The 13,031-nt window shown below is 34.5% G+C and overlaps 1 long non-coding RNA gene across 1 annotated transcript in view; it reads right to left on the reverse strand.

Moving 5' to 3' along the window:
* Positions 1–266: 266 nt before the first annotated feature.
* LOC140452916 (uncharacterized) overlaps positions 267–13,031 on the reverse strand; it is a 47,269-nt gene continuing 34,504 nt past the window's right edge. The window contains exon 3 of the long non-coding RNA XR_011952247.1: positions 267–639. This is a non-coding gene — a long non-coding RNA (uncharacterized lncRNA). The remainder of the gene's footprint in view (positions 640–13,031) is intronic.

The following is a 13,031-nucleotide window of genomic DNA, read 5'->3' on the forward strand; positions in this document are numbered from 1 at the left end:
ATTACTTAATACATTGGATTCACTTTTAATGTTTAATGAATACAGGATGCATGTAAAAATCAGGTAAATAAAAACATAAACCTTATGAAAGTCTTTAAAAATGTTTATTATCATTTCAACAACAAAATCATAAAAATGTTTATTTTTTCTCAAGAAGTCAACAATTAATTTTCACAAAACTGTTATCATAAGTTTATATTTTGCATAATTGATTTATAATTCATTTTTTTTTTTTCATCTTTTTAAATTCCATATAGTTATAGTATTTTTATTATTCTAATTTATTGTCTTTATTTATTATCAAACATTCTACACTTACAAGTTTATTTAAAGTCTTTATTTGTACAATATAGCTAATTTATTTCACACTAATACTTATATAATCTATTTACATTTATTACAATACGCGCGTTACATTTTAAAACCCCGACGCGATGTTATTTTTCAGACTAACTGTCCTCAACAAAATTCCCTCTTTAAATATAACATGCCGTTAATGGAGAATTCCGGCGTTTCCCTTCGAACAGACGAGAAGGTCACTCGGACTGGTTTTGTTCGACCTGCTTCTGGAAACTTCGAGTCGTAGGTGACGGTAGTGAGTCGGAGTTTACCTGGGATTTCTGCCGGGTGGTGTATGATCTAAAAAAGACTTGAATGAGAAAGGATATTTACAGTTTAGATATTCTTCTTCTTCAGGTCCCCTCTCCTATCGGAGGTTGGAAATCATCACCGCTATTTTAATTTTATTGGCCGCTCTTCTGAATAATTCCAATGAGCTGCAACCGAACCACTCTCGCAAATTTCTCAGCCAGGATATTTTGCGTCGTCCTGGGTTTCTCTTCCCTTGTATCTTCCATTGCATAATTAATCTAAATAATACGTACTTCTCGCCCCTCATTATATAACCCAGATATTGAATCTTTCTAATTTTAACAGTTTTTATGACTTCACATTCTTTCTTCATTCTTTGTAACACCTCTATATTAGTTACTTTTTCAGTCCACAATATTCTGTGGATTCTCCTGTAACACCACATCTCAAAGGAGTTTAATTTTTTGATTTCAGACTGTTTTATTGTCCACGCTTCCATGCCATATAGTAAAGTAGAAAAAACGTAACAACGTAGCATTCTTGTGCGGATCTCTAGATTAAGGTTACGGTTGCAAAGTAAGTTCTTCAAATCATGAATGTGTTGCTTGTGTGAGTCCATTTTAAAAGGGGTAAAAAAGAAATAAATTAGACTTACTCACAATCAGTTTAATTTTACTACCTAAGACGACCGGTTTTGCTTTCTAAAATTTGCAAAGCATCATCAGGTTAGTGGTACAAAGTAAATTAAATGCTGAAATTATAAAAAGCCCATATTAGGGTGCTGTCTTATAAGGATATAGATCAAAAGAAGTTATAGATCAAAAAAAAGTTTTTAGTAATTATGCCAATGTTACATGTCTGTGTTAATTAATACGCATAAATTGCATTAGCAGACTGAGTAACAACCCACAAATTGGTAGGAGAAAAAATCTGTTGAATTGTAATAAATTAGAAATAAACAAAATACTACTTACATTCCAGTACAAGAGTTATTATATAGTGATTGGTGATTCATAGTTCAAACTATCCCTTATATACCAGAGTTGCCAATCTCATTATTAATTAATAACTAGAATTAATTTTGGAATTTGTTGCTATAAACAATTTATCTATTCTCTGGTTTACACATTAATATAATAAAACTAACATGAAGAAGTTTAAACATACCATTGCAGAATGTGAATTGCATTTTGATCATGTGAACAAGTATACTATGGTCAAACATCAAGATGCCTTAAAGACCGCATTACATCCCACAAGTCAGATAATAGACTGCATCCTGAAAAAAGTGCATTGATGCCTTAAAGACCGCATTACATCCCACAAGTCAGATAATAGACTGCATCCTGAAAAAAGTGCATTGGGTGAACATGCATTTAAAAATGGGCATCAGATAGATTATAATAACGTCAAAGTAGTAGAACAGGAAAGTAACATCACCAAAAGACTTTTTCTTGAAATGGCCTACATTTGCCAAAATAATAATAATATGAATCATAAAACGGATATTGGTCATCTAAATGAAATGTTCTCCTATTTGTTACTACTAGATAAATGCAATAATAACACAAACAATAATTTATAAATTGACATTTAAAAGAATTTTGTCAGAATAATGTCATATATTTATTTAAAATAATTAAGTGTTTTTGAATGTACAGTAATTTTTTAAATTTTTTAACATAAAAATAGGTTTTATATATTGAAAAAAGATGAGAGACTATGATAAATTTTATCAACATTATAATACATCTTCGTTGATACAACCTCATTAAGTTTGTAAGTAGTGAATTTTTTAATTAATTATACCAACGCCAACAATTTATTCATCTCATTTGTAGCTCCCTGATGAAGGACATAACCAATGTCCGAAAGCTTGGAATAAAAATTTAAAAGAGTACACGTTTCATTTTTTATTGCTGCAAACCCACTATTTAACGTTTACTTTTATATATATATATATAATTAGGTACATAGGTACAAATTGGGTACATTGGGTTTTTCGATTAACCTTGGGTAAGCCTTTACGTGTCAAATTTCAAAGCTACCATACATTTCAAACCTTACAAAAAACTTTTTTTGCACATAGTAACAAAAAACACCACTATGTTACTAGCAAAGTTTTTTAATATCCTAACTCTACAATTCTAAGTTACGGTAAGATCAATAATGTTTTAATAGATAATATATGGTAGCTAATTATAATTTATTCTCTTTCAGCCCTGAAGAAGCCAAATTAATTCTCTTTGGCGAAAACGTTCGGCGAAACAATTGATACACATTAGAGTCTTTCTTGCAGATTTCCCCAATATTTAAGAGTTTACTATATATATATATATATATATATATATATATATATATATATATATATATATATATATATATATATATTATATCAGATATTTTTGACAGTTGGGGGACAGTTGTATTTTTAATTTGGAATGTTGAAGTATATAGTTGTCAGTTAGTTAAAAAGTATTGTAATATTGTTGGTGTTGAATAAAGTTAATTTTCAAGAAGTGTAACATTGGTCACAGCGGTGGGATAAAGAAATATTTAGCAGTTGTTAATGGTAAATATAAGATCCACTGAGTTTGGTTTGGTTTTTAAAAATGAAAGAAGATGAAGAGAAGCGTAGACAAGAAGAGAAAGCGGAAAATGAGAAGCACAGGCAAGAAGAGGAAGAGGAAAAGGAGAGGCGTAAAAAAATAGAGGTAGAAATCATAGATGGTTTATCCCAAATTCACGAAGATTTTCAGTTAAAGATAAGTCAAATCACTACTGGAATGAAAAAGAAATGGCAACTTCTTTGGTGGTGTCGCTTCGAGGACAGGCAGCAACCGTTTTGCAATGCCTTCCCCAAGATGCACCCAGTTATACCTCTCTCGTTGAAGCTTTAGAGACAATATATGGCCAGCAGCATCTAAAGCAGGTTTTTCAAAGTCAGCTAAAAATTCGATATCAAAAACATAACGAAAGCCTGCAAGAATTTGAAGCCGATATTAAAAGACTATTGCACTTAGCACACCCTCAGGCACCTAAAGATTTTCTGGAACAAATTGGAATACAGACATTCATAGATGGACTACAGGATGTTGAAATGCAACAAGCTCTCTGATTACAACATCACAAATCGCTAAATGGAGCACTAGTCTCAGCCCAGAAGTATGAAGCGGCAAAAAGCATTTCCAGATCTCGCCCAAAATTAGGAGAAATAAGATTTCAAGAAAATGAAGAAATCACAACCGCAGATAACCAACAACCTATTTTATCCCAAATTTTAAACGCACTGCAAAATCTTCAACAAAAACCTCGAAACGAAAACAGAAGATGTTTTAATTGCGGGAGAATAGGATATTTTCAAAACAATTGCAGAAGCCGATCCCAAACAAGGAGAGAACATCCAAAGAATGAGGCTAGAAGGTCGCCTAGATCGACATCCAGAAGCCCATCACATAGTCCTATTAGAAATACTAGTAGAGATAGGTCTCTAAGAAATTGATCTCCCACAACTGACCACAGATACGCAAACAATAGCCAGGGAAACGAATAAAAGTCGACACTAAGGGGCGGGCGTCGGCTGTATCTAATAAAAGCCCCCAAATTCGCACTTACACTTTACACAAAATGAACAGAATTTATTACTTAAGGGCTACGTTGAGAATCAAAAATGCACCTTTATTATTGATACCGGTGCAACCAGATCCTTTATTCGAACCGGATTTCTGAATGAGAAACTAAAACCCACTAAAACAAACTTAGTTCTTGAAACGGCTTCGGGCCACACTATTCCAATTTATGGAGACATAACGGCAACCATACAGATTGGTAACACCTTGATAAAACACATTTTCCTTGTAGCCGATATTAAAGACGAATGCGTTCTTGGGATGGATATTATGCAAAACAAATTTATCATAGATCTTCAAAATAAAATGTTGTTAATTGAAAATAAAGAAATTGACCTAAATTTGGAAGAATCGGAACCTCAAGTAAGAGTTATAGTGAGCGAGGATACCAAAATTCCTCAAAATTCTGAAAGTATCATCCTGGCGAGACTGAGACAAAAACCTGAAGCTCTACATTTCGGCGTTGTGGAAAGTGATGAACTAGTTAGTGATGGAATTTTAATAGCCAGATGCCTCATTAATGTAGATGAGATGATTCCAGTAAGGGTTGCTAATTTATCTAAAAAGTCTTTTAAATTGAAAAAAGAACAACAAATAGCATTCTGTACACCAATAGAAAAAATAAGCAAGTGGGAAAAATATTTGAAAAAGAATACAGCTTCCAGTAACCCAGTTGACGCTAGCCTAGTAAAACAACTAATCAAAAATGTTGACCCCTTAACAACTAAAGAATTAAACAAAATTAACGAATTTATTAATGAAAACTACGACATTTTTGAATCCGAGATATCTACAGGGCGTACTAGTTTAGTTCAACATAGAATTTATACTAGAGATGCAAGACCAATTCGTCAAGCGCCACGGAGATTGCCATTTGCTAGACAAAAAGAAGTTGAAAACATAATACAAGAAATGATAAATGCTGATATTATCGAAGAAGCTTCGGGTCCCTGGTGTTTACCAGTAGTCTTAGTTACTAAGGAAGATGGATCTACTCGCTTTTGTGTAGACTACAGAAGATTAAACCAGGTTACATAAAAAGACAGTTAACCGTTGCCACGAATGGATGATACACTAAACACTCTATCAGGTGCTAAATGGTTTTCTACCCTAGATTTAAAAAGTGGCTACTGGCAAGTAGAAGTATATCCTGATGATCGCGACAAAACAGCTTTTTCAACTGACCGTGGTTTCTACAGGTTTCAGGTTTTACCATTTGGTCTGTGTAATGCTCCAGCTACGTTTGAACTCCTGATGGAGATGGTTTTAAGAGGACTTATTTGGAAAACGGGTCTAGTATATCTTGATATTATAATGATGATGTCCAAAACGTTTGACGAACATCTGAAAAACTTAAGCGAGGTATTTGACAGATTGAGAAATGCCAATTTAAAGTTAAATTATAAGAAATGTTCACTATTTCAAAGATAGGCATACTACTTAGGACATATCGTTTCAGTAGAAGGAATTAAAACTGATCCAGAGAAGATTTCAGTTATTAAAGATTGGCCTAAACCAGAAAATAAAAAGGAAATTAGCAGTTTTCTTGCACTCTGTTCATATTACCGAAAACTTATTAAAGATTTTGGCCGCATAGCTAAGCCCCATTATCGACTAACCGAAAACAACATTGAATTTGACTGGACACCGGATTGTCAAAATGCTTTCATAGATTTAAATAAACGACTTACAACAGCACCAATTCTAGCATATCCACGAGAAGATGGCAAATTTCTGTTGGATTGTGACGCATCTCAGCATGGTATTGGCGCAGTTTTACCACAAGAACAGAAAGGCGAAGAAAAAGGTAATTGCATATTTTAGTAAAACAATGGGAAAGGCTGAAAAGAATTATTGTGTTACCAGAAAAGAGCTCCTAGCTATTATAAAAGCCCTAAAACATTTTCATACTTTTCTTAAAACAAAAATTTTATAGTTAGAACTGACCATAGCGCTTTACAGTGGCTAATGAATTTTAAGAAGCCAGAGGGACAAGTGGCTCGGTGGATAGAGAGACTCCAACAGTATAACTTCGTCGTAGTACATAGAAAAGGGCGTCTCCATAACAATGCCGATATTCTTTCTAGGCGACCCTGTTTGGAACGACAATGCCAGTACTGTAAAAGACTTGAAGATAAAGAGAACATAATCGAAGAAGTAAGTCTCCAGGTAACCACAGTTATACAGGAAGAAGATAATGATCAGACTTCCTTGGAAAACCTTAAAAAGAGTCAAAAGAAAGATAATGACTTGAAAGTCATACGAGAATGGCTTAAAAATGGAGTAAGACCTATTTGGCAGGAAATAACCAAATACAGTGGAACTATAAAAGCGTACTGGGCTCAATGGGAATCTCTGTATCTTTCTTTTCTAGAACTTCTAAGGAAGTTCTAGAAAAAATGAAGAAGGAACCAGAGATTGTGTTTACGATCAAACGCATAAAATTGCAATATCTGGGACACGTTATGAGAAATCAGCACCGTTACTCCCTGCTGCAGTCTATATTGCAAGGTAAAGTCAAAGGTAAGCGAGGACCCGGTAGAAGGAGAATATCATGGCTGCGGAATTTAAGAACATGGTTTAAGAAAACCTTAACGGAGCTGTTTCGAGCCGCAGCGAGCAAGGTCATGATTGCCAATATGATTTCCAACATCCGAAACGGATAGGAACCAGAAGAAGAAGTATCTTTCCAATGGTCTATTATATCGGAAGTTGGAAAGTCTCGATGGAGTACATGTAGTTCAACAAGTGGTACTGCCGAAAGCACAAATTAAAAGTGTGTTGCAAGAACTTCATAGCAGCCTTTCTGGAGGACATTTTGGAGTCAAAAGAACACTGGCCAGAGTTTGAGACAAATTTTACTGGATTAATTGTCGCCGAGATGTAGAAGATTGGTGTGGGAAATGCGATTTATGTAATGGTAAAAAAGGCCCAAGAACAAGAAGTCGTGGTAAAATGGCACAATATCTTTCCGGAGAGCCTTTTGAACGACTTCCAGTGGATATTCTTGATCCACTTCCGATGACAGAGAGAGGGAACCAGTACTTAATGGTCGAAATGGATTATTTTTCAAAATGGCCTGAAATTGTACCCCTTCCTAATCAAGAAGCGACTACAGTAGCAGAAGCATTTATAACACACGTCGTATTAAGACATGGAGTTCCTTTAGAGTTACATTCTGATCAAGGACGAAATTTTGAATCAGAATTATGGCAAGAATTAATAAAAATCTTGGGTATTAAGAAAACTCACACTACGCCTCTCCATCCTCAATCAGACGGAATGGTCGAAAGACATAATAGAAATGTTTGTCAATACCTTTCAATGTTTGTCTCTGATAATCAAAAAGATTGGGATAGTTTAATTCCTCTATCCCTGTTAGCCTATAGAAGTTCCGAACATGAAGCAGCTGATTATTCTCAATCAATGATGATCACCGGAAGAGAAATGAAGCTTCCTCAAAATCTTATTTTCGGAAGATTTCCTCCCTGCGAAGAAGAACGTTTATCCCCGACCTACATTGATAATTTGAAAGAAAAATTGGAAAAAGTTTACGAATTTGCTCGTAAAAGTTTATAGCTTCAAAGTGATAAAGCCAAGGCCAGGCTCGACATGCATGCTACTGGTACAACTTTCGCAAGAGGTGACCCAGTATGGTTATACAATAGTCAGTCTCGTTCGAACCTTCGTGTTGGAAACAAGCATCGAAGAAGTACTTGTGTACAATTATCTTATCTTTTTGTAATTAGAACCTATAATTAGTATAAGCCATTTGTTATCAAGAAAGTTAAAAACAACCGAAAAAGTGATTGTGTTCAATGTTATTATAATTATCCAACAAAGAACTAATACAAGTTTAATTACTACATTTATTAACATAAATACAAATAAAATAGTCCGGTATATTAACAAAATATGCCGGAATGTCTTAACAATTCCTAGTTGTAATTAGTGGAAAACTATGGATCACCAACTAGATAACCAAGAACCAAATCCAGCCATTAGAAAATCCTGCCTAGCCCGCACTCCTCCACCTAAAAGAAATCGAAAAGACAGTTACAACTCTCTAGATGAACAGCAGAAAAAATCTAAAATACGCAACATCGACCTACAAACAAAATTATCAAACTTTCAAATAGAGAAACCACAAAAAAATCTCACAGATGCAGAAGAGGTAAAAAGTGGTAGTGAATGGGTATCAGTCCACCACAAGAAACGTCAACGCAACGATGATAGTCCTGAATTGAAAAACACCAAACAAGCTACACTCAAAGATTATTGGCTAAGTAAAACTGTTCTTACATCTAACAGATACGAGGCACTTGAAAATGATAAATCTAATGAAGAGGATAAAATGCTGGAAGAAAAAAAAGATGAACAGCCACCACCTATATTTATCCAAAATGTTGAGTGTATCAAACCACTACAGGAATTACTACAGCAGATAACTCCAGGTAAATATACTTTAAAATGTCTTGCTAACAACCAAATTAAAGTTCAAGCTGACTCATCCAAAAACTATTCATTAATTGTAAAATCTTTAGCAGAAAAAAATACTCAGTACCATACATACCAACTGAAACAAAACCGTGGATTCCGAGTTGTTATACGTAATTTACATCCTTCAACAGATCCAGATGACATTAAAAAAGCGTTGCTAGCGCACGGACATACAGCACTGAACATCTCCAACATTAAGCAAAGAGGCACAAAGAAAGATCTGCCACTATTTAATATAGAACTGGCTATCCAAAGTAACAATAAAGATATATATATAATATTACAAAATTACTAAACTCTATTGTCACAGTTGAGCCACCGCATCCGAAAAGGGAACTACCCCAATGTCAAAGATGTCAAAATTTTGGCCACACCCACAATTATTGCCACAGGAGTCCGCGCTGTGTAAAATGTGTGGGCGATCACCTATCATCTCAATGCCCAAAACCAAAAAATATAAAAGATGTTCAATGTGTAAATTGTCTAGAAAATCATCCTGCCAGCTATAAGGGATGCTCAATATACAAAGAGCTACAGAAAAAAAAATTTTCAACACTTAGAGATAAAAACGCAAGTCAACCACCTCGTGCAGAATTTCCTTCAAGCACTCAACCAACTACAAGCTATGCGAAAATTGTTGCAGGAAGAGATAATAGAAATACATCTACCATAGATGAGACTCCTCATATAATAGAAACAACAACTCCTCAACATACACAAAATAATCTAGAACTACTAGTACATAAGTTAATGGAAAGAATGGATAAGATGTTTGCTTAACCTTCAACACTAAACTAAAGATGTGCTGTTGGAATGCCAATGGCTTAACCACTCATTTCCACGAAGTTAAAGCATTTATTTACTGTCATAATCTAGATGTTATGTTTATTTCCGAAGCACACATGACTAATAAGAGCCATTTCCATATTTCCAAATATTCAACCTATGTAACTCAACATCCATTAGGTAAAGCCCACGGAGGTACGGCAATTATTATAAGAAATAACATTAAGCATCATGAAACAAATAAAATTAGTAAAGTTAACATCCAAGCCACATCAGTGTCGGTCGAAAATTCACAAGGCTCGATTATTCTATCTGCTGTTTACTGTCCACCGAATAAAATAATTAAAGCTGATCATTTTACTGAATACTTTAAGATGCTAGGACACCGTTTCATTTCTGCTGGAGATTATAATGCCAAACATCATAAATGGAGTTCCAGAATCGTAACCTCACGTGGACGAGAATTATTAAAAAGTATTAATGAGAATCATTTAATTCCTTTCTCTACTGGAGAGCCTACGTATTGGCCTACTGATAGACAAAAAATTCCTGATCTTATTGATTTTGCTATAGTAAAAGGAATATCACATACCTACCTCCAAATTTCTCCTTCATTTGACCTCTCATCAGATCATTCCCCTTTCTTCATAGATCTACAAAGCCAAATTCATAACTGTTCTAAACATTTAACACTCTCTAATAAAAGAACAAACTGGAACAGATATAGAGAAGAAATAAAAACATCCATCAATCTAAACTTGCCTCTTAAAAGTGATAGTGACATAGAAAACGCAGTTGCTCACTTAACTACAGTTATTCAGCAAGCTGCTTGGACGTCCACCCCAGAAATTTATTACAAACACAATTCCGAGTCCTATCCTGCACACATAAATACACTCATATTGGAAAAAAGAAAACTGCGAAAGATATGGCAGCTCACTAGGCATCCAGAAGATAAAACAAATCTGAATAGAGCTTGCAGACTACTCAAAAGAAAACTGATCCAACATAAAGACAGTGGAATCAACAAATATTTAAAGAACCTCTCACCTGCAGATGATACAAACTATTCGCTGTGGAAACTAACAAAAAAAAATTAAACACAACGAACAAATGAATATGCCAATCAGGAAACAAAATGACACTTGGGCTAAAACTGACATAGATAAAGCATATACTTTTGCAAATCATCTATGCGAGGTATTTCAACCGCATCAGAGGGAAGTTTCAGGTGAAGAAGAACAAGCTATCCATGAAGTCATAAATGCACCATATCAAATGGCTCCACCTATTAAACCTGTTAAGAAATCTGAAATCAAAGAAATAATTGATAATCTGGAAATTAAAAAGTCACCTGGATATGACTTAATATCTAGTTTAGTACTAAAAAATCTACCCAATGAAGGCGTAAGTTTAATTATATATTTAATTCAATATTAAAAACAGGTTATTTTCCACTCCAATGGAAAGTTGCTCAAATTGTTCTGATTCCAAAACCTAATAAGGATCACACGGAAGTATCTTCATACCGTCCTATTAGCTTGTTGCCTATTATTTCTAAAGTATTTGAACGGCTTTTTCTGAGAAGACTGGAGCTTATTTTATATGACAGTAATGTTTTACCGAATTATCAGTTTGGGTTTAGGAAACAACATGGTACTATCGAACAAATTCATAGGGTGGTAAAGACTATCAGAAATTCGCTTGAACAAAAAAATTACTGTACTGCTGCATTTCTAGATGTCTCTCAAGCATTCGACAAAGTTTGGCATGTAGGTCTTATCTCCAAAATTAAATCTATATTTCCTCATCCCATAAGTTCACTTTTAAGATCCTACCTGACAGATCGATTCTTTCAAGTCAAAAGAGGTGGGGAAATCACTAACCTGTTTCCAATTTGTTCCGGAGTTCCACAAGGAAGCATACTAGGACCCACCCTCTACTTAATATTCACATCAGATCTCCCAACGACGACCAATACAACAATCGCTACATATGCCGATGACACAGTTATCATGGCTTCAAATTCTACAGCAGCTGAAGCAGCCCAGGTATTACAAAATCACCTACTTAAACTAGAGAGCTGGCTTAAGCTGTGGCGGGTCCAAGTTAACAGTTTAAAATCAACACAAATAACGTTTACTTTAAAAAAAGGTGTCGCGCCACCGGTTTCTATAAACAACACTCCACTACCAGTTAATAACGTCGTTAAATACTTAGGAATCCATTTGGATAGCAAACTTAATTGGGGCATCCACATCTGGAAGAAACGCCTTCAACTCAGCTTAATCTACAGGAAAATGTATTGGTACATGAGTCGAAAATCAAATCTTAGCCTGGAGAACAAACTTCTGATATATAAATGTATTTTAAAACCGGTATGGCAATATGCAGCACAAATCTGGGGTACAGCAAGTAATACCAACATACAAAAACTTCAACGTTTCCAATCGAAAGTACTGCGCCAGATCTGTAATGCCCCTTGGTATATCACGAACCACAGATTACACCACGATTTACAGCTACCAACAGTTTGCGAAGCAATATCTGCTGTAAACTCTGTATACAAGAACAGACTATACTGCCATCCAAATCCGCTGGAGACGGATCTGCTCAACATTTCACACGTAAGAAGATTAAAACGACCAGACCCTTTGGACCTCTAGTAAATCAGGAAAAATAGAACATAGTGTCATGGTGCGGTGAAATATCAAGTTTCTATTCAGGTGTTTTCTAAATCTTTCCTTAATTTGTGTTTTTGCCTTGTAATTCTCATATGTGTGTCAGTGATGTTTACCTGTATTAAAATCTGTTTGTTAAGTGAAAGTTTAAATTAGTTGATATATCATAGATTATATTTATGTTATCTTTTACCTGGGTGCTCGCCACTGGGCAGCTTCCCACTATGTTATTGTACATATATTATACATATTGCTTATTGTTTATAATCAGACAGATTGCAATAAACATTGGATGTTAAAAAAAAAATGGTTATACAATCCCACACGTAAGAAAGGACTTTGTCCGAAACTTCAACGAAACTGGGAAGACCCGTATACCGTCCTGCAGAAAATAAATGATCTAATCTATCGCATCCAGTTTTCAGCTAGAAGTAAACCCAAGGTAGTTCATATCGAGAGACTAGCTCCATACCATGGAACTGATCCACCCCGTTGGCTTCAATCGATCCCCGATAGTCCAGTTATTCGAGGAGAATAACTATAAAGGAGAAGGCAGTGTTACGAAAGATTTATCCCAAATAGGAAAAGTCCATTGACGAAAAAGAAGAAGTAGTTCGAGAACATTCAAGATGACATCGAAAATTCTTGAAATGTCTAGTGAAGTTTGAAACGTCGGAAAATATATAATATATATATATATATATATATATATATATATATATATATATATATATATATATATATATATATATATAACAGATGTTTTTGACAGTTGAGGGACAGTTGTATTTTTAATTTGGAATGTTGAAGTATATAGTTGTCAGTTAGTTAAAAAGTATTGTAA

This window comes from Diabrotica undecimpunctata, chromosome 11 (genome assembly GCF_040954645.1).
Source record: "Diabrotica undecimpunctata isolate CICGRU chromosome 11, icDiaUnde3, whole genome shotgun sequence".
Taxonomy (NCBI): Eukaryota; Metazoa; Arthropoda; class Insecta; order Coleoptera; family Chrysomelidae; genus Diabrotica; species Diabrotica undecimpunctata.